General features: G+C 36.3%; 1 long non-coding RNA gene across 5 annotated transcripts in view; it reads right to left on the bottom strand.

The window, feature by feature from the left end:
* Window positions 1-21,356, bottom strand: part of LOC118163296 — a 268,072-nt gene that overhangs the window by 122,941 nt on the left and 123,775 nt on the right. For 4 of the 5 annotated variants that reach the window (XR_004748963.1, XR_004748964.1, XR_004748966.1 and 1 more), the window contains exons 2-3: window positions 12,720-12,858; window positions 9,032-9,117 (exon numbers count right to left, since the gene is read on the bottom strand). This is a non-coding gene — a long non-coding RNA (uncharacterized LOC118163296). The remainder of the gene's footprint in view (window positions 1-9,031; window positions 9,118-12,719; window positions 12,859-21,356) is intronic. The other variant, XR_004748967.1, reaches the window with a different exon arrangement.

Raw genomic sequence — 21,356 nt, 5'->3', positions numbered from 1 at the left:
AAAAAAAAAAAAAAAAAAAAAAAAAAAAAAAAAAAGCAATGGAGAATTACACAGCTTTTCTGTACTCACTAAGTAGGTTAGGTGAGTAAGAAGTGACATGAAGTTTAAAAATAATTGAAACTATTAAGATGGAAATCATCATCACATTGAAATGTGTTGTCTTGTCATCCAAGAAACTGTGGGCATAAACTTCTTTATTTTTTTTTAATATTCTACAAAGAAAATCATTTTTATATTGCCTTTTTTTTTTTTTTTTTTTTTTTTTGCAACTTGTGGTTAAATTACCTCACGCTTGCTTTTAGCACTTGAGAAAGTGTGAAGATGAGACTATAAAAGGAACGCAGGGGTGGTTTACATTGTAAGGTGTGCGTATATATATACACATTGTTTTGTTTTTATTATTATCTTAAAATAGCCACAGGTCTTTTCTGACTGGGAAGGTCAGAAAGAGCAGACAGTGCCTGCCCACAACAGTGAGTTTTCCTTCTGTTCTGTCAGCAGTCTCCAGACCAGCCAGACCATGCCATGTGGAAGAGAGATTTCAATACTTATGTCAGTTATTATTGCGCCTGGCAAATCTGTGCAGGCTGTCTGTGGGTTGGTTGCACAGATGGATGGTAGTCAGAGACGTAAAATGTTGGTTACCAGTGTTCTCAGCTAATCCTAAATTACTGTTTAGGAAATAGAGTACAAATACAGAAAAAAAAAAAAAAAAAAAAAAAATCACATCTCTAAACACTACGATAGGTGCTATAGTAGAGCAAACAATGTTACAACAAAAGCATGGTAAAGAAACCAACTCTGCACTTAAATAATGACTACTGCAGCGAGCCTGCTAGGTGGTGACAGCCGTCCCCAACAGAACTTCACGGAGATTTTGCCACTTAAATCATGCCAAACGTGATCTCTGAATGGGCCCTCCAAATGTGAAATCAACTCAACCTTGATGTTTTTGGCAGCATATGCAACAGAATTGCTACTACGTCCGTAAAGCTGAGCAGCTCAGTGCTTGAACCCCAAAAGACCCACCTTCTATCCGTGACAATTTCAGCTGTCAAGACCAGTACAAGAGCTTCTCCCATGGAGGAGAAGTCAGGAGCAAAGGGGTGACCCAGCACAATACAGTGCTCCCACCAACACAGTCCCACAGTACCTGACCACATCAGGCAGAGCCAGGTGTTAGTATTGGGGGACACTGAAGGCACAGCAAGCAGCAAAACAGAGGCAGAGTCTGCCCAGGGGACCAGTCAGGAGCAAGTGGAGATAGGTTCAGAGATGAGACTACAGTTAAGGCTACAGCACAGGGCTGAGAAACTTAACCAGAAGACAGGGCTGAAGTCAGGCTACTTGCAGCACAGGTCCAAGAGGCATGGCCACAGACAAGGCTGAGAAAAGAACTAAAAGCCCAGACCTGAACTGGAATGAGGCTCCTGGGCACATGGGCAGAGGGTGTTGGGGGGGAGGCCCCAGGTGAGGCTGTGTGAGGCCATTAAGGTCTATTAATTAGGCCTCGGGGCCCTGGTAACAATACAAGAGTAACTAGAAAAATCACCCAGGAGTATGAAAGAGTCTTGAACAATTGGGGTGATACATTAAGCATCAAGTTACATATTTGATTTTTGCTATTCCTGTTTAATGATGTGCACTTTCCAAACATAGGAAGCCTTACTAACAGAGATTTCCTAGGGAGAGAGGGAGATGAATTTTACTTCCCAAACCAGTTACTGTATTCATTAGTGTAAAACATGGGTGCTTCATTCTGAACAAAGATACTTCCTCGACCTGGACTACCCACAAACCATTCCATCTTAATCTGGTACACTCTGCATTCATGCTCCAATCAAGGATACTTTCAATGAAGTGGCCCTTCCATCTGTATAAATTCACATTCATCTGCATGAGTCTTTAGTCCATGTAGACCAATCCATGCAAGCTGCAGAGCTGAAGTACCCCCACACCTTACCCCCACCATATCCTGGATTCAGGGCTCTGCATAGCAGTGCACGGCATGGGTCCCAGGTGCTCCTCTTGCCCCACAGTGTAACTCACACTGGGAGAGAGGTGTAAAGAAGGGGAGGAACTTCAACTCTCCTTCATATCATGCTTTACTCCACTGTGAGTCCTCACTATTTCTTAACATTAAGGAAAATCCATTTAGGGAAATTTAAGAAAATCCAGAATTCTATGATAGGCCTTGCAAATTAATGCAAGCACCACAGTAAAGTATTTATTTTACATCCACAACTTTAAAAAGTTACATTCCTATGCTATTAAATGTTCTTAATTTCCACTTTGCTAATACTTTTCGTACATCTCTATGTGTTTCAAAATCATGTACAAACTGTTAAACTGACCCCTTGTCTGCTGTTAAGCTAGTGGTTTCTCCATCTAGATGCAGTAAATTTGTCTGCATCTAGGAACATGAAAGTAACTAGGGTCTGACTTAGTAGCTTTATGTGGTAATCCAAACTGCATAAGAAGTTTATAGTGAAATGTTTATGGTTTTCTTGATTCTATCTTTCAGTTTCACTCCCACTATAGCACTTCCATAAAGACAACACACTGCAACTTCCAGAGCGCTTGTTTCAGGCTATTTGGGGAGGAGTTTAGAGAACACTGTATCAGTTTACGTGCTGATGGCATTTGGATGAGACACTTTTCAGCCATAGAAGAGCATATCTCTTGCTATATGTATATGTATTACCCAAGAGAAAGACGACTAATGCAGATGAAGTCTCTAGGTTTCTAGGTATCCAAGTGTAATAAACACAAACATTTCTTATTTAAATGAAAGATTAGATTCTGGCAAACAACTCCATAGAAACAGGTGGTTTCCATGACAAAACTGCAATCATAAAACATACCAAACCTTGAATGCTGAGTAGCATTTTAGCAAACATTAAAAAGGCAATATAAGATTTTATCTCTGAAAGGAAAACTTCTGTGTATGTGCATAACATAAGAGGATTAACAGCTTGCTTTGATGTCTGATGGTAGCCTGCCTTGGCTTACTACAGTCCTGCATGATTGATCAAGAATAGCTTCTGGACCCTGACAGAATGACTCAAGCTTTTGAAGCAGTAATATAATAATGTATGAAGCTGAATACTGGTAAAGGAATTTACAAAGTAAGTGCTCAGATGAGTAATTATTTTTGACAGCATTCAGGCAAATATAGAGATTTAGAGACATTTTGCAGGTTGCTTGAAAACTTGTAAGCCGTGAAAACTTAATGTGGTTCTAAAGAACAATAGCATATCTACTTTACGGTAGCTATTACCAAAAATCTGGGGCTGGCCGCTTTATGAGGCCTCTCCCAGCTCCCTCACACCCAGCTCCCACCTAACAGACACAGCCCAGCCATGCCAGGCCCTGGAGCTGTGGGAGCTTGCTGGACCTTGCTCCCCTGGCTACACTGTTCCTTTTCTCCTGCTCCCCCCTGCTTTCCTGTTGCAAATAGAGAAGCTGTTTTAGAGTTTTACTTAAAGTTTCCGAACTGCTGTGACTCATTGAAGATAACATCTTGGTTCTCTGGTGAAGTGCTTGATCCTCCTTAGTTTCCATCCTCAGTATTTCATAAGCCCCTTTGCTTCTATATCATGTTCTCCCATGCATTTACAAAAATGAGAATTCCCATGTCTCATCAGAATGTCCAATCACTACCAAGAGCCACAAGAGCAGAAATGGTGGTACAGTTCAGTATGAATTGGGCTCACATCAGTGACTGTAAAAGAGTACCCCTTTCTTTTGCGTAAAGGTGCTCTCAAATTAGAAACCTGAAATAGACATGTGGGGAAAAAAAAAAAAAAGGAAAAAAACAGGAAAAAGGAAAGAAACGGGGAGAAATGGAAAAAAAAAGGAAAAAAAAAAAAGGAAAAAAAAAGGAAAAAAGGAAAAAAAGGAATGCTCAGGTTCCCTACTCTCTTTCAATGATCCTCATTATTTTGTATGTCATCCTTTTGTGTGCTGGTGTGGATGTGTGTTTGTATGGGTGGTAGATGCAGATAAAAAATAAAAACGACACTTATATGTTTGTAGCCCTACTGTAAATAGTTTTTTTATAAAGCTGACTTGAAACTTCAAGGCCTGAGAAACATCATGTCTACATACAACACAAAAGAGTAATGATTGTTTTTTCATTGTGCAGCTTCATTTTGACCCTTCAGCCCCCTCCATGTGATGTTTCAATGAAGACAAACTTTGAAACTTGGTATTGGTAATGATCCTTAACCATTTCAGCAATAGGCAAGCTCTTCACTACATCTTCCAGAAACACAGCTGAGGGAGAACTTTTAAAAGATGAATCTCGACATTTTGCAAATGCAAAATGCACTGAATTCACTGCCATTACGTGGGTATACCATCAGTATGAGATGACAATCAGCCCCTTAAAAGATACAACTCAAACTTTGTTTCAAGCGTTTAGATTCACTTTTTTTTTTCCCCCCCCTAAGGTCAAATCTACATTAAGTCCTGTAACAGAAGACTAAATCAGAGCAAAATTTTCATCTTGGTATAACTGTGTTGCATATGGTAAACACGCTTCACGCTTGACACTTCCACTGACATTGATAAGAGACTTGCACATGGTGCAAGTTACTAATACAAGCACAGTTACTAATATAGATCTTTGCTGATGAGATGAAAAAAACAGCCAAAGCAAAGACCGTTGTGTAGAAGTGAAGGGTAAGATTCTAGGTCTGCCAGGAACTTCTGATCTTCTTTTTACAGAACTTAAGTCTTACACAGTTTTCTCTAACGACAGGATGAACAAACTTGCTGTTTCATCCTTTCTCTCCTTGTATTACATATGTTTATCCCTTATGTACAATCCTCTTCTTGCACTAACTTCCCCTTTCTTACTATTTATATGCTTACCTATCGATTAAAGGTATAGTATAGTAATCCATTTTCTGCTGCAACAGTGGTCACTCTGTCTTTACCCGTCACTTGCTTTGATTAAAAGTCCATTGATTCAGAGACCACCATCTTCTGTGTTTGAACAGTCCCTTTAATTATCATAGTCCTGATTCGTTCATTCTTTTTTTTGGTGATGTTCTGTCATTGTTTATGGTAGCAATATATTTAAGAGTAGATTTGACAGAATGTTATTCCAGTTGCAATCAGGAAAAATAGAATATTTCTAGTAATTTTAAAGCTTCCAGTCTACTGAAATAGTCCCCACACAGATCGTGTGTTTGGGCATAAATACTGTGCATGCTTTGCAAATTTCAGTACAAAATTTCATGCTTGGCTGAAGTAAGGTTACAATACAACACCTAGATGAAAAATAATGTATCCAACTCTTATTTTAGACTGAGAAAACTCATTTGCAAGCACAGTACAAACAAAGTCTTAAATTTATATGGTAAACATATTTGTTCAGTAAATCATAAGTATTCACAATCTATTAAACGAAAAAGGCCTGTGGAAACTTGTGCCTTCAATACATTTTGCATGATGTTTTTCAGACTTTCATGTTTCCTTAGCCATAAATCTGCTCAAGCTATTAAAACCTGTTAAAACTGTAATCAAATAAATACTATGAATCTACTTACAGGTGACTCAGAATAACAGTGGCAAAAAGAAGTATAGTAATACAATTATTCTAGTATAATACCTGCTTGCAGTTCAAATCAATGTATTCTACTGGCCAATCAATACCACCTTACACTGCTTATCACTACTTGTGAGCCTTTTCAATAATTCTAATTTTCAAGAGTCATTACTGAAATTGTATAGCCATTGATTGCTTAAAGGTTACAGATAGTATGAACAAATTGAATTTTAGATTCAATTAAACCTGTTGAAAAATTGCAAATAACATTTTCTCAAGGAAGTTTCATGTCAGTCTTTCAGATGAAATAAATTAGCATAGATCCACTACAACCACAGTATCTATGCTACCTTAGATCAGTGGAGGATTTAATTTTTAGGTTAAAGTACCCACAAACTAGAGGGGGGGCGGGTTATGCACTGACCCAGAGCATCTTTTCATCTTCCCTTGACCTGAGCTGGGACAATAACAGATAAACATAGATGCCATTGCATATTATCTATCTCTGATCCAGGAGGGCCACAATTCTGCTGTCCCCTTTCTCCAGTCTGATTAGATGCAGGACAGCTTGCATCTGTAAGCTCCATAGTTATATTTGTGGTGGTTTTACTCTGCTAGTCAGCTGAACACCACAACTGCTCTCTCACTCCCCCTCCTCAGATGAGGAGGGGAAGAAGTAAAGGAAAGAACAACTCACAGGTTGAGATAAGGATAATTTAATTAATGGAAAAAAATTATTAAGGAAATATTATTATTAATTAAACAATTTAACTAAAGGGATAAAAAGGAAAGGGGAAGAGGGAGGGGGAAAGGGAATAACTAAACAAAACAAGTAAAGGTTATGTGGAAATGCAGAGGAAAGAAATTACTCTCTACTTCCCACAAATGAGCGATGCTTGACCACGTCCTTGAAGCAGGGCCTCAACACATGTAGCCGGTGTTCAGGAGGAGGACAGACATTTTTGCAACGAGAGCCCGCCCCTCCCCTCTTCTTCCTTTTTCCCCCTTTTATTGCTGAGTGTGACATCATATGGTATGCAATATCCCTTTGGTTGGTTTAGGTCAGCTGCCCTGCTGATGTTTCTCACTTTTTTTTTGCCCACCCCCCAGGAGGGTCAGAGAGAGTCCTGATGCTGTGCCAGCACTTCTCAGCAGCAGACACAACACCGGTGTGATACCACTGCTGTTCTAGTTACAAGTGCAGAGCACAGCACTATATGGGCTGCTGCAGGAAAAGTTAACATCCCAGCCAGACCCAGTACAATAGTAAATTAATTTTGAGGGAATTTAAAGGTTCACAAATGACCAAGTTTTCCACAGAACAGCTTCTGCATTTATTGTTAGATGTAATCATATCTCAGCCACTCATAGTAAAATGCTAATGGTCAGTTATTTTTCAAAGAAAACTAGCCACTTTATTTGGTAGTCTCAAAACCAGAGAGACATTTTAAGATGTTCAGCTTTTACTGAAATTCTGGCTTGTACATCATAAGCTGTAATAGATAGCACAGTTCAGACTCATGGCATCACAGTAACTGAGAATTAGATGGGAAATTGTCACTGTGTCTTCTCCTAGGCCATCTAAAAGTTGTGGTTTAGCTTATCATTGTCTTTTTTTTTTTTTTTTTTTTTTTTTTTTCTCTCTCTCTCTCTCCTGGAGCAGATACATGAGCATCATGTGTACTGAAGAGAAAACTATGTTCTTAAAAAAAAAAAACATATTCTTAAAATGTCAGCTGTTCGGTACCTGCAGTGTTACTATAATTCTCTCTATAGTAACCCCAGCTCTGTGACTGCATTTTTTTTCAGGACTTTGACGCAGTCTTTCTCCAGCTAAATGATAACAATGCTTCCAGAATTCTTGTAGTTTGCTTGTGTCTCTTAGGACTCAGAATAATTTCACACCTTTCTCTCTTTTCCTCCTTTGTTCCCTTCTCTTTTGAGAATTATAGATGTCCCCTGCAGCTGATTTTTATTTATTCTCAGCCACTCTTCTGCATTGCAGATAAATTTAAGTGGAAGAGTCACCTGGTTTGTTCACTGATGGTGCATGCAGCTGAAGATAGATTGTAATCAATAGGAAAACTTTTGTTAGCTTTCCCATATGGAAAGAATTAGCCCTGGTTTTATGTACATACTTATTCATAGGTAAATCCATGCACTTAAGTTTTGTTGATATTGGAAGTATTTGCAATTCAGACACATTTTTTGCAAAGCTATCTTAACTTGTAAGCAATATTCATGCTGAGGAACTTGAATACCATGGGAGTCATGCCCAAGATACACAGACATTTAAGCCTTGTGAATTTTATTGATAAGCACTTTACCTGTTTGTGACCATCTAGGTTATACCATTTGTAAACTAATGATGTTTCCGAATGTCTTGATTCATTCTACAGACAGTGATGGATTTTGAAAAATCATTCTTATCACCATTCCTTTCATGGTAAAAGCTGATGATGAGGTGTGAAAGAAAAACATGAGCCCCCCTTCTGTGAGCCATTAATTGTTGATACATATAGATAAGGACTCTACAACTCCACTTGTCTGCAGCAAAGTTAAATGGCTCTTACTACAGTTACTCATTCTATTTGTAAAAGCTGCATAGGAGGTATCACATAATCTTCTCTGCTCTATCAACAAGTTGTGTTATCTTGCACACAGTTATTTCACCTCACTTCACAGGGGCTTCACTCTACCTATAAGAAAAGAGTAACCTCCAATGCAAGCAAGGGGGAAAGAAGCTATACAGTTGTGTGCCAAACATCAGAAGGCTTTCTTTTTATGAAGATTTTTTTTTTTTTAATTGAAACCCAGAGACACTGACACTTTCCTCCTTAGAAAGCTCTCAATATTTATAGATGTTATGTCTCTTACAAGGATCTTAATAACAAAAACAATGCATTTGTACCAGTCCTAACCTGGTAGAACCAGTACCAATATCAAAACAAAAGCTCCTGATCTGAGCATCCCCTAATCTGTGCTTTCCAGCATCTGAAATTTCTATGTGTTGATGCTGTGTAAAATTTTGGTGCAGGAATATCTCACAATATTACATGTCTGAAACTAAAATAAGGCTATACTACTATGTCATCTGTATATTCATTAGCTTGTGGAAAGCTTCATTATATGTTCGTTAAACTTTTATTACTTTATAAAAGGGTTTAATTTTTAAAAGGGTTTATACAAAAGAACTCACAGATGTAGTAGGAAAAGCAGTTTTAGTGAGGAAAAATGGAAAAATTATAGTAATTCAATCATCTTTAAATGTCCAGATATCGATTCATTTATACTGAATTAAGAAGTCTGAATTTTTGCATGTTTAGAGTGATTCTTTAACTGTACATTTACTGGAACAAATACAAATACTACCTTTCATTATACTCAGTAAGTTCAGAAATCATGTTATACCTGTGACTTGACGATATTTTCTAGTCTGTCAATTCAACAAACCTGACTTAAGCTGAGTAATACCTTGTAGCATGTCATTCTCTGTCCTATGAGGCTTCTCATATGAGCATGTCACCATCTGCATGCAGTTGTAGACCTGGGTACCATAACTCCATGATGTATTTAGTCACTAAGAAAGCAAAAAAAGAAAAAGAGAAACACACATTAAGAATAAAACTTCCATAAGAAGACTTGAACCTTCTGAATACTTATCTAACTATTGATGGCAAAGATCCATGCTTATCTGTATTTCTGAAGGAGCACATCTTTCTTTACCTGCTCTGTCTGATAACATTCATAGATACTCTAATTTATATTTTATCCTGCTGTGTATTTTATACACCTACACATACACAGTAAGAGACTCAATTGACATTTTCTTTTTGCATTAATAAATAAATAAATAAAACCTCATTTAAGTCTGTAACCTTGCCATGGAATAAAGATTTTCTAAGTACATTTAACTCCACATTTTGCTGTTTGGACATAGGAGTGAACAATTGTATTTAGTCTACAGCATTTTCATACTACTGAATTTCTTCACACATGGCTTAGAACCTTATATTGTTTTCAATTTAAGATAAACATGAAAAGGAAATTACTTAAAGAGCACACAGCAGCTAGTGATCAATGAATAGAATGCAAGGTTATAAAGCTATGCTGTCAAATTCCAGAATGCAAATTTAGATGCCATCCCTAGTGAGAAATGTTTACACAAATATACATTTCATCAAGTGAAATGCCTCAAATTGAATTTGAAGATAGGGAGACATTAACTCTCTTCCCTTCTTCCCTTTTTGTGTGTGTAGTGAAGAAAATGAAATGGAAGAAATTAGAATAATTTAGAAAGCTTTTTTTTTTTTTTTTTTTTTTTTTTTCCACAAGGGATTTATAGTTCCCATTAACTACAAGCAATGCACATAGTGAACACGGATGATAAATGTTTAAAGACTCAGGACAACTAAGTGTTATTTTTTTATTTCCTTAAAATAAAATAAAAATAATAATAATAAAAAAAATCCCCTAATCAAACACATCCTTGGCCAGGGGGAGGGGAAGAGCATTTGAGTAATAATCAAGGAGGAGTAAGATCATGGGCGGAGGGAGTTGTCTTTTGTTAGTGATTTTTTTTCAACATGAAGTTCTTCTAAAGTATTTATGTACATCATTAACTACAGATATCTGAAACACTTGAGTGCATTTGGAATACAAAAAAATAAAAAATAAAAAACAAGGAAACAATTCATATAAGATTATCAGACTTATTGTGGTAGTGCCTTCATATGTATTACCTGCCATGGAGTTGTATATTTTAGGGAAAAAAAAAAAAAAAAAAAAACACACCTGCCTGATGCCAACTGCTACTTGACCACCAGGAGACACTGTTGCTCCACAGAGATGAAAGGTGAGGTTGTGCCAATAAATTATCGGAGGTAATACGTGCAACAGGCACCGTTATCTTCCACGTCATTCTCCACTCTTTCTTAAACTTATCCAGACTCAGATGAACTTTGGATTTGTTATGGTTATGGAGAAAATGAATCACCTAGCATTCTTCCTTGTCAGAACTTAAAAAAAAAAAAAAAAAAAAAAAAAAAGGAACCTGGCTTTCTTGGTCAAAGGGTACTAGAGAAATGCTGTTGTTTTGCAATACTTAAAAGACATACAGAGATACAATTAAAATTTCAGATGGAACAAAAATTCGAAATTTCAAAATATAACATTAGTATCCCTTTTTTCATCTTTAAATCATATACAATTTGGAAAATGATTTTGAATTGATACTTCAGTTAGCAAGCCATATTAGATTTTTCTCAGATAAATGGCTATTTTTCATAAGTGGCTTGGTTTATTAATTGGCAATGCCATATTTTGAGTGCTATTCTTTAATTAATAAGTAGAATATGAATATAAACTAAAGCATGACATTTTTTACATTGTTGTTGCAGTAAAATGCAATACATCTGCATTAGGGTTACCCTAATTATCCTGCATTATCCATATATTTGAAGTATATAATGATGGATGATATAACGATGCATAACACACAACATACAGCATAACTTATAGTATAGTATGAAATACAGAATATATATAGTATATAAAGTATATATTGTAGTATATATTGTAGTATATGATGTCTAATACATGTATATACATGTATCATATATTTTAATGAAATACATCACATATATGATAAAAAACAACATGCACACACATATATACATGTATATGCATACACATATACATACCTTTATATATACAGTATATATGCATATTATGCCATAAAATAATCAATGGTATTGTAACATGATGTAGTCAATCATAAAGTAAACTCTGAATAAAAAATGAATAAATCCAAGACCTGATGCCTGAGATTAAATGTATTAGTTGTTGAGTAAGTAACCTATTTCAGTATACAGAAAATTGGATTTTCCAGCCATAGCAAACACAGTCATTTTGATACATTTGTTTTTAAAATCAAATTTATGTTGCGTAGACTATAACATTCATGCAAGTTTTGTGTAATATTTTCTTAAGGTATACATGATATTTGTAAAAGCATACATATGTTTATATCTAAGAGTTACACCTTAACTGGCATTTTTGGACAATTTTTGTTCAGTGTCTGTAAAAAAAAGGTCTGACTTTCATTTGGCCAATGCACGTTGTGCTAGGAGTGTAAAATATCCAGAATACCTACATAAATTCTGCTTATATACATATGAAGACTCAGTCCTAATGCTACAGAGCTGTGAAAAGACCTAGCCTCATATGCACAGAAGGATTCTGGAGCCTAAATTGTCTCATTACTAATACTCAAAACTCACACCAAGATCTCGCCTAGTACCTCTGATCTCAACTGCAAAATATCCCCAGGCAGCCTGTGCAGGTCCAGAACTGCCTCTGTTTGACAATCATTGGTCACCTTGCTATCATTTCCATGTCTTATTCTAGTTCAGGGCACAGAGCTTTAGGATGAAACAGCAAAAACTGGAATTCAGAAAGGATGAGGATAGTCTCCTTTGTGCATTTCATAACCTAACATTCAAGAACCTACCCCACATTGAAGGGTGGTGAATTTAATCCATCGTTTTTCATTATGAACATTATGTGTGTGTACATGCATAAAGTATGTGTGTGTGTTATATGTACACATACACACCTTATATAAAACAATACAATACTCGCTAGAGTTTCTTTGCAGTAAAAAAGTAGAATTCTTAGACACATTTTTCAACAAACACCGTCTTTTTTAGACTGATCCTTGATCTATTTTATTATTTTCTGTTCTATATTATTCAAAGTTCTATAATAATATAAGTGTATATATACACTATTTTTTGTGGAAATTTTCACAAATTTTTATATTTAATTTACTGTCAGTGTTCAGGGTTGCTTTTGGTTATATTTTATTCATTGCTGTTTTCAGATTAATTATGTAATTCAGATTAATTATGTAACTATCATCAGCTGATATGCATTTAATAATCTCCAATACAGAGAATGATCTTGATTTTAAAACTGAGAACAGCAATAGGATGTAATAGTTTAGATCTATGAAACAGATCAACTCTTATTTTAAATTAAAATTATATTTTAAATGGTAAGCTTCCCAATATTCAGTAAATGCAGGATAATTCAAAATCTTTTTTTTTATTATTATTTTTTTCTTTTTTTTTAAAAAAAAAAAGAGTTTAAATAAAAATACCTTATAACTCAGAAGAAAGGCTCTGGGTCATACCACGGGCTGATGTGATGTAAATCAGCATAGTTTGATGGAATTCCTTGGAGTTAGACTTTATTGTAATAGATAACTCATTATTCCTTTTAATCTTGGTAATCAGAACCTGATTATTAAAAAATATATATCTTTTTGATATTGTGTAAGACAGATTTAAAATAAGTGAACTATTACTGGTATTTTCAATAACACAAATGAAAAGTGTAAGATCCTTATTGTGGCTTTCTATGCCAGATAAGAAAAAAAAAAAAAAAAAAAAAACATATCTTTTTTTTTTTCTTTCTTTCTTTCTTTCTTTCTTTCTTTCTTAGAACTGAGTATGCAGAAATGTCAGTATTTTTCTGAGACATCTATGATAAAATTTTGATAAAACATCCAGCCTTCTTTGGGAAATGATTTATGGCCAGTGTCTTGAATGCTGTTCAAAATCAGGCTGTTTCCTAGAATATAACAGAAAAAAATACCAAGAGGTAGATTTGATTGCTTTTACACTAAAATGACTTAAACCTACCTATTTTATCCAACAAATGTTTAAGAGTAGCTTTCCCAACACCTGTAAGAATCTACAAGGTTAAGATAAAAAAAGGTTTGAAACTTTAGTAGGGAAATACTGGAAGTGACTCTAGACAAGTTGAAATGAGAAATGAGCCACAGAAAAGTGAATGACTAACAGCTAGAGTGATTTAGCAAGACTGCAAGGGACCTTCTATCATTCAAAATGTTTAAATTAAGACCAAGTGTCTTCCTGAATGTCATCTACTCCTGCTTAGTCAGGAATTATGGATTGGAAGCAGGAATTCCGTAAAGAAATTCTCCATTCCACTGCGTGAGATGATCATGACAGTCCTCTCCAGTTTCAAAATTCTGTGAAAGGAATGGTAATAATACAAGTGTAGAACAAAACAGAGACAGAAAGATTTATCAACTCTCCCTTTTTGTTATTTTCAACCACTCACTTGAATCAGTTGTATCTGGTATGGAGCTGTTCCATAGAAATCTGGAGCTGCCTTTCTCTAATTACTTTTTATGTAAGTCATGTAGGAAAGAATGCCAAATACTTTGTGATTCAGTCCACCTGATCTTTTTTTTAGAAATGTGCTTCCTGAGAAAATGCCATTCTGAATTGGTAGTGTCTCACTCAGAGTCTTGGTTTTATATAACATTGATCCAGATAATAAATAAGATAAATAGTAGTAATACATGCCCAAATTGCATGACATCTTATGGTCTGGAAGATGAAGTGCTGATGTCTACTGATTTTTGATAACGATTGTAGACCATTTTCTTAGGTAATTTGTCATAGGCAAATTATGCAATTTTGGAGGACAGGATAACTTTCCTTCTAGTCTTTGGCTAGGGTGCAGAAATTGAACAAACAATTATCATTAAGCCTGGAGCACACCCTTCAAACATTGTATTCACTTTCACAGAGCTTCAGTGTTGCCCCTATGTGGTAATGGAAATTTTGAAGCCAGGAAAAGCATAAACTTTGATAGGTGCAATAGTCATTTTTCAGACTGCTGTTAAAACAATGTAGAGCCACCTGTTTTCTGTTTCGGCTGCTCCTCTTCTGGCAGCTTCATTGACTGTGCTTGGAATTGCAGGAGGATCTGCCTGATTCTTCTCCATCTGTAAAAGTTTGGATCCAAATGGTCTGAGCTCCTGAGTGACTGCAGAACGTCCCTGTATTTGCTTACTTTCAAGCCCTTCCTTACTTGTTCAAGCCCTTCCAACCATATCTTTTCCATTCCATATTTCCTGGAACCAGTTGATATTCAAAACACCATAAGATTTGTACTTGTTTTGCATTTTCACAAAAGTTAAGATTTTAAATATATAAATTTCCTTTATATGCTACTGACACTTCTTAGTTAAAAGCGTATCTTGCATTTTATTTCTCATCAATATGCTGAAGAAACTGGTAGTTCTCAGGCACTCTCCTTTCCTTTTTTTTCCCCGTTCATTACTACTACATATATTGATGCATATAGTATAGAGCCAATAAAAAAATATTTTGCTGAAGGAAGAATTTCTACAAAAGAAAAATGCCTTTTTCCTGCTTTGTTGACTGCTTCTCAAAGAGCAGGTGTGGAGAGTGGGGAAAGTAAAACTATAAGTGATACGATGGGTCATATAAAAATATATATATATATAAAAATGAAGAGCTTGGAGAACATCTTACCCAAAGACAGCCAAAGACAAACCAAGACTGCTTATGTTAGAAAAATGAAGAGAGGCTATTAAGTTTGTACTTACAGAAACTAGACTGGGAATTATCTGTTAGCTGATAAATGAACTGCTGTGAAGGTGACCATAAAACTTGACAAGTCTTTAATGGGATTTGATATTCACAGGGACCTCAGGAATACTCAGTCATTAAAGAGTTTCTGGATTTCATGCGTTTGGGCTAAAACAGAGCTCCAGTTATTTGGGAATAGGCCTAGAAGTTTGTGTGAACAGATTAACAGACAGCTATTAATTTCAGCCCTATTACAACTTCTTCTATGCCCATTGCTTGGCAGTGACCTAGTGGTCTCCTACAGAAACACAGTGTTGGCATTAACTTTTCATGTTACCTTAGCATGGCAACATCTATGACCTGAACACAGGCCTTTTTTATTTATTTTTTTTTGTTGTTGTTAAAAAAGTCAGTGGAAAGTAGGAATATTTTGTAACAATACCTGTTTACTTTAAAAGTTCACTGGTTTCTGAGAAAGCATTTTTGACAGAATACTTTCAAACAAGCTTTATACATGAGCATTTTTGCATGCACGTGCACATGCTGCGTTCACACATCAGCTGTCTCACGCTTTTGCTCACACTCATCTAACTGTACAATAACTTGGAGCAATAAAATATCTGTATCATTTTCCTGATTTCACTGCAGGACTGTTGCTAAGGTTTTACTGAAATCTGTAACTTCCAGTACTTCTTCATTGTCATGACACATGTTTGTGGCACATCAATATTCACCATACTAACAGGACTTACTAGCAAGAGTAGGCACTAGTCACACAAAAATGGGTCTAGATCTTCTTGGATCTCAGCTGTGTATTTTAAGCAACTTCAACAACATCTGCAATGTGAAGCAGGGACACTCATTTTCCGTGTCTATCTCAAAGCACATATCTAGCTTCTAGAATTTGAATATGAAGGTGATAAAATAAATACAATGAAATGTTACCTTATTGTTTAGGGAAGGCTAATTAATCAAGTAAGCAGCTGTATTTTTTCCATTCCCTTCTTAATATTGTTCAACAATCATACTATCCAATACAAAATTAATATATATTCCCACTAGCTTAGAAGATGTCAGATTCTAGAAACCGTATTTTATTTCCTACTTACCAACGTGCTTCTTTCAGAACCCCAGGTCCCCTCAGAATTTAAAATGTATTTTCCTTCCAACATGACTCTGAGGTAGAGATGGGCTGTTATCTCCGCTTTACAGAAGTGCTTTTCATGTTAAAGGGAGGCTAATTTCAAAGCTTGAAAGAAATCTGTTCTGGAGCCAAACCTCCCTCATCTTAGTTTACAGTTTTTACTTTCTGAGTTGATTTTCATACAGGTTAAGCTTGAATTAAGATCTGGTACTTCTGGAAATCCTATCAACTCCTATATTTATCTTTAGGTATGAAACATCCAAAGTGTCCCTGACATAGGAAGTCTATGGCAAATTCAGAAAACCACACTTGGACTTCTGATTTCTATGTCAGTTCTCAATACACTGTTTCTCAAATGATGTAGCTCTAAGATGAGGAACCATGAATTTCATCAGAGTATTTCATCTGTATATATTTAATGAAGTTGCTTCAGCAAACTTGGATATTATCAGATCAAGGCAGAAGAATCCTTAGAAGATACTCAATAAAATGTCTGGGCAGGTATCCCAATGATCACAAATGTTAAAGACAGTAGTTAGCACCCTCAACGTCACTACATTATATAAATACATATATAAAGATGTAAATACAGGAAATATAGGTATAAATATAGGAAACTAAATACTTACCTAAAGAGTTACCATTGTAAAAATATTTTTACTACTAAAAAAATTATTTCAGTAGATATTCTAGTATTTTCACATATATAATAAAAGCTGAGATAATTTACCTTTGTGACTATCCTACAAGATAAAAGTCTGAAAACATTCCTGGCATATGACTATGCAATTCCACACCCCTCAAAATATTTGTATGCAAACATGAAAGAGAAAGCCTTTTGCAAAAGTGCTTAATGCTAGACTCTAGTGGCTGTCTCCTGTACTCTATGGTGAATTTCATCAGCTATCAATACGTTACATATAATTTGTGGTGATGATAAAATTTGACCTCCATCACAAATAAATTTTAGGAAGCTGTCATTATGTGAAGAATTTACTCATAATTCATCAAAAAGACAGATTATTTCCATGGTAAATACAGGGAATTTCCAACAGCTCCCTCTCTCATGACTTGCCTGCAGGACTGTGTGCTTCACATGCAAAAAAATCAGCATTAAAAACATTTCAGTGATCCAACTCATCTATTACATCATCTGTAAATCTGTGTGCAATTCTTTTGCTATGAGGACAGACTGTCAATACTTGCTTGAAAATGTTTTATACTAAAGACAGAGAAGCAGTAGATTGTATTATTGAGAACACAGTGCATCGACAAGCTTCTGTGTGTTAATTTCCTGTTTCACTTTGTTTGGGTTTCCCAGTCCCATTGGAAGCCATTGTTAGATGTTCTGTGCACTTTTCCCTGCTCTCCTAATATCTGCAAGAAAAGCATGTCATAACGCGTTGTTAAATTTGCCATCTGCAATTTCAGAACCTCAGGTATATCTGAGCCAGCTCTCTGCAATTCACAATAATTGTTCAATATGTCATAATTTTCAGCATTCAAGCATTCGTTTTCACTTGGAAATGCAGAGGGGGAGATTCATAATGGCACTGAGATTTCCTGCTAAATTTCCCATCTGGTGATCTTCTCTCATTGGCACTACAAAAATCCAGATTTCCATCCATTTGCAGCTGTGGCTCCTGCCCCTGTGAGATCAGAGTTGCACCTGGCTAAGCAGCGTTTTAGAAAATGTTACAAATAGTGCAATAAGTCATTTTAAATGGCAGCGACTCTTTTTGGATTAGGAGGTGACAGCAAGCAGCCTGTAACTTGCTGGCACACCCTTTGCAAATCAGAGTATTTCCATTCTATTTAAGTAGATTTATTGACTTGCTGAAGGCCACAGAACAGATCCATTGTGAAGGGGGGAAGCATCTTTAGAGGCACCCACAGGCCAATAACGCAACTTAAAGCAGCTGTTCTTAAACTGCATTAAGGCCGGGACAAACCCTCCTAATTAGGCTGCTCCGTTGCCTAATGCCTGTGCTGCACAGATATGCACTGCAGGAATGAAAAGAGTTGCTGCTCTTCATGCTTGGTGTTTTGAGGGATGACTGTGAATCAATGGCTCAACAACTGCTGGAAGCATTTGAATACATCTTGCTTATTGGTTTATGATGAAGGAATTTTCCTGGCCCTGCTTTTTGTGACTGTTACTTATGAAAAGCCACAGAGGCCGCTGGATAGAACAGCAGGCACAGCCTCAGGAGACCAGGATCCTATTTCTTTTCCTGCCAGCAGCTTGCCGGAAACCCTGGAGAAATCAGTTTCTTCCCTTACCAGAATCTCCCCCTTCTCTAAAGCATGACCCTTCTAAAAATACACTGGTGAAAACCCTTCCTTCATTCAAACCACATTTTGCCTAAATCCATTAGTCTCAGAGTCAAAACACAGAACAGTTTTGAAAAGGATGATAAAGAATTAAATCATGGTTGATGATAAAATTGCCAAAAGGAAGCTGTAATTCTGTTTACTGGTACTCAGAATTGTCCCATATCACCCTGGGACCATTTGCACTTTTGGTGCCAGGTGGAGAGACATTTATTTTGTTGTGAAATTTAGTTAAGAGTTTACTTAGAAAGCCTCAGAAGAAAAAAACATGCTTGAGACAATTTCATCTCAGGAAAATACTCATGGGTAACTCAGGTGTTTCAAGACAACACAGTTTGCAATTAATGAATGCATTCAGCATATCCAGGTTTCACCAGTCAGTTACAGGTAAAAACTGGGAAACCTGCTGCCATATTGCAATGCAGTGATGATTAAATCAGGAACAGATCAAGAAGAGCTAGACAATCTGTTCCATTTCAGGTGGCAGCACTTGAATATAAGACAATGACTAGCTGCTGGCTAGACTATTCAACTCTCTAACAAAAACTCTGCCAAAGGCTAACATGGACTTTTAGCCATCTAGCTGATTTTTGTTTGGTTTTGTCGGTGTTTTATTTCTTGAAGGCCCAATACAAATGGCAGGAGTTGGCATTCTGACTGATTTTAGTCTTTGCTGAAATTTTTTTGTATTTCTGCAATGTAAAATTGGCCCGACCCAAGAGACACTCTGCATCTTCTTACAAGGCAAGAAAGAGGCACTGAAGTTTGGTCTACACTGTAATTGCTACAGTTATTAAGAAAATTGGGGCACAGTGGGACTGTGAGCACCGGGCCTGCCCTGTCCATGGTACTTCCCAGCACCCTTAAGGCTGATGCATTTCATACAGCAAATGCAAAACAAATCCCACAGAGTTAAAACCCAGTTTTGGACATGGGACATGTGGTGTGTCTGTTTCCTGGGTCTGCTGGCTAGCCCTGTACAAGCTCCTTGAGTTAGATGTGTAACACCACTTATTCTTGTCTCTGGCCAGCCAGAAATTATGCATGAGGCTTTGTGTCCCTGAAGTAGCAAAGGAGGCAAGAGGATTACAAATCTGGTTCTCACTGTAAATAATTTGAGTTTGTGTAAGAGAAATATTTACTAAAGCTATCTACAGCTGAGACAAGGAAAGACAAATATATTTGATTTTGTGCTCAGAACATCTATTGGAAAGCACTGTGTAAAAACAAGGTACTTGGAAATGACTTACTTACGTAACATCTCATTGGAAGAAGAAAAATAACCATGATACCTTATGTTTTAAATTCAGCCCCAAATTAAACCATTATACAGTATATGTAAGACTTCAAAATAGCTGCAGCTCAACTTTTCCATGGCCTACACACTATGTTAAAATTCATTGTTTCTGTTTCAGGGGCACTCGTACTTATATAACAGTTAATTTTCATTTCTGAGATTTAAATATGAAATGATGTAAAAAAGACTTGGATTCTCTAAAACATGGTGTATCCAGTCAATCTGAGCCATCCCACAGCCATCTGAAATTTCTGAGTGGCACAGATCAACATTTTCTGAAAACAAGTTCCACGGTGACATCTGAAGGCACAGCCAGTGTTAACTTATGAAAGTGCTGTTTAATAAGATTAAATTATGTGGCCATAATATAAAGTCACAGAACAGGCATTATATGTGCTTGTACTTTTCTTACTCTTTCTTGGGTGTTTATGTATAGCCACTGATGTAGGGAAATTTCTAGGCTACACTGACCCTTTGGCAGAGCAGGTAGTACTGGTTATTATCTTTTATTGCAGATTTTAACAACTACAGAGGCTTTACTAGGATATTTAATACAGTCTTTATAGTAGCTTCTCTTAGAAGAGTTGGTTCACTGCCAAAACATTTGAACAGTTAAAAAAAAAAAAAAAAAAAAAAAAATGTACATGAAATAGGCTAAGGTTACATGCTTTTTTCCATCAGTTTATACTCTGACTAGAACTGAAAACTTCATTTCAGATATGAAGGTTTTCCAAAGATTTTGAACAAACTGCCAGTAGTATAAAAAGACCTGGTTTGTAAAAAGCCTTTTTTCCCCCTCCTAGAGGAGAAAAAAAAAAAACAAAAACTGCTTTGTACTCAGGCAGAGTACTAGGAAACATTGAAACATTTGTTAACACATGCTAGGACTTGTGCATTTGTGCTCTGAAAGGAGAGAAAAATCAATTAGCAATAGAATGTGTATCTTTTCTGTCGCTTTCACATATAAAAGTTTAAAGAGAACATAAACTCTGACATTGAAGTACACTGCAAAGGCAGAAATTGTAGATACTGTAAGATATGGCTGAAAGGACAGGAAAGACCACTGAGTGATTTACTGGCTGTCTGCTGTTTCTATAGCTGCCTGTCAATGCCACATGTGGCATCTTTCAGATAGCATACTTTTTCCAGAAAGTCCATAAAGGTGGCAGGTATCAAGAGAGAGCGTGAAAGAGTGTTTGTGTTAATGCTTGAGAGCTTTTAAATTAAGTTAAAAAGAAGAATGCTCTCAGGCATTGCTTCTGTATGTAGCAACACAAAATGATTACACTCACTCCATTCCCTTTCAAGCAACCATGATTTGTGTTTCAAAACCAGAAAATCTACAAACTTACATCACTTAATGTTTGAAAGAATTTTAGTTTTCTACCATGCAAACTGACTTACGGGGTTGCAGTTATGGGGTTGCAAACTGATTTATGAGGCCCCTTCCCATGAAACAATTTCTAATTCTAATTCTCTATTTCTGTCTGTGGACGTGGTTCAGTTACCAACCCCTTTTCACCAAAGACCTGCAAGCTCTATAATTAATTTAGGGTCCAGGAAGGAAATGGGGGCAGCTATAGTTCTCAA

This window comes from Oxyura jamaicensis, chromosome 2 (assembly GCF_011077185.1).
Source record: "Oxyura jamaicensis isolate SHBP4307 breed ruddy duck chromosome 2, BPBGC_Ojam_1.0, whole genome shotgun sequence".
Classification (NCBI taxonomy): Eukaryota; Metazoa; Chordata; class Aves; order Anseriformes; family Anatidae; genus Oxyura; species Oxyura jamaicensis.
This window is presented reverse-complemented; position numbering and strand designations above follow the sequence as displayed.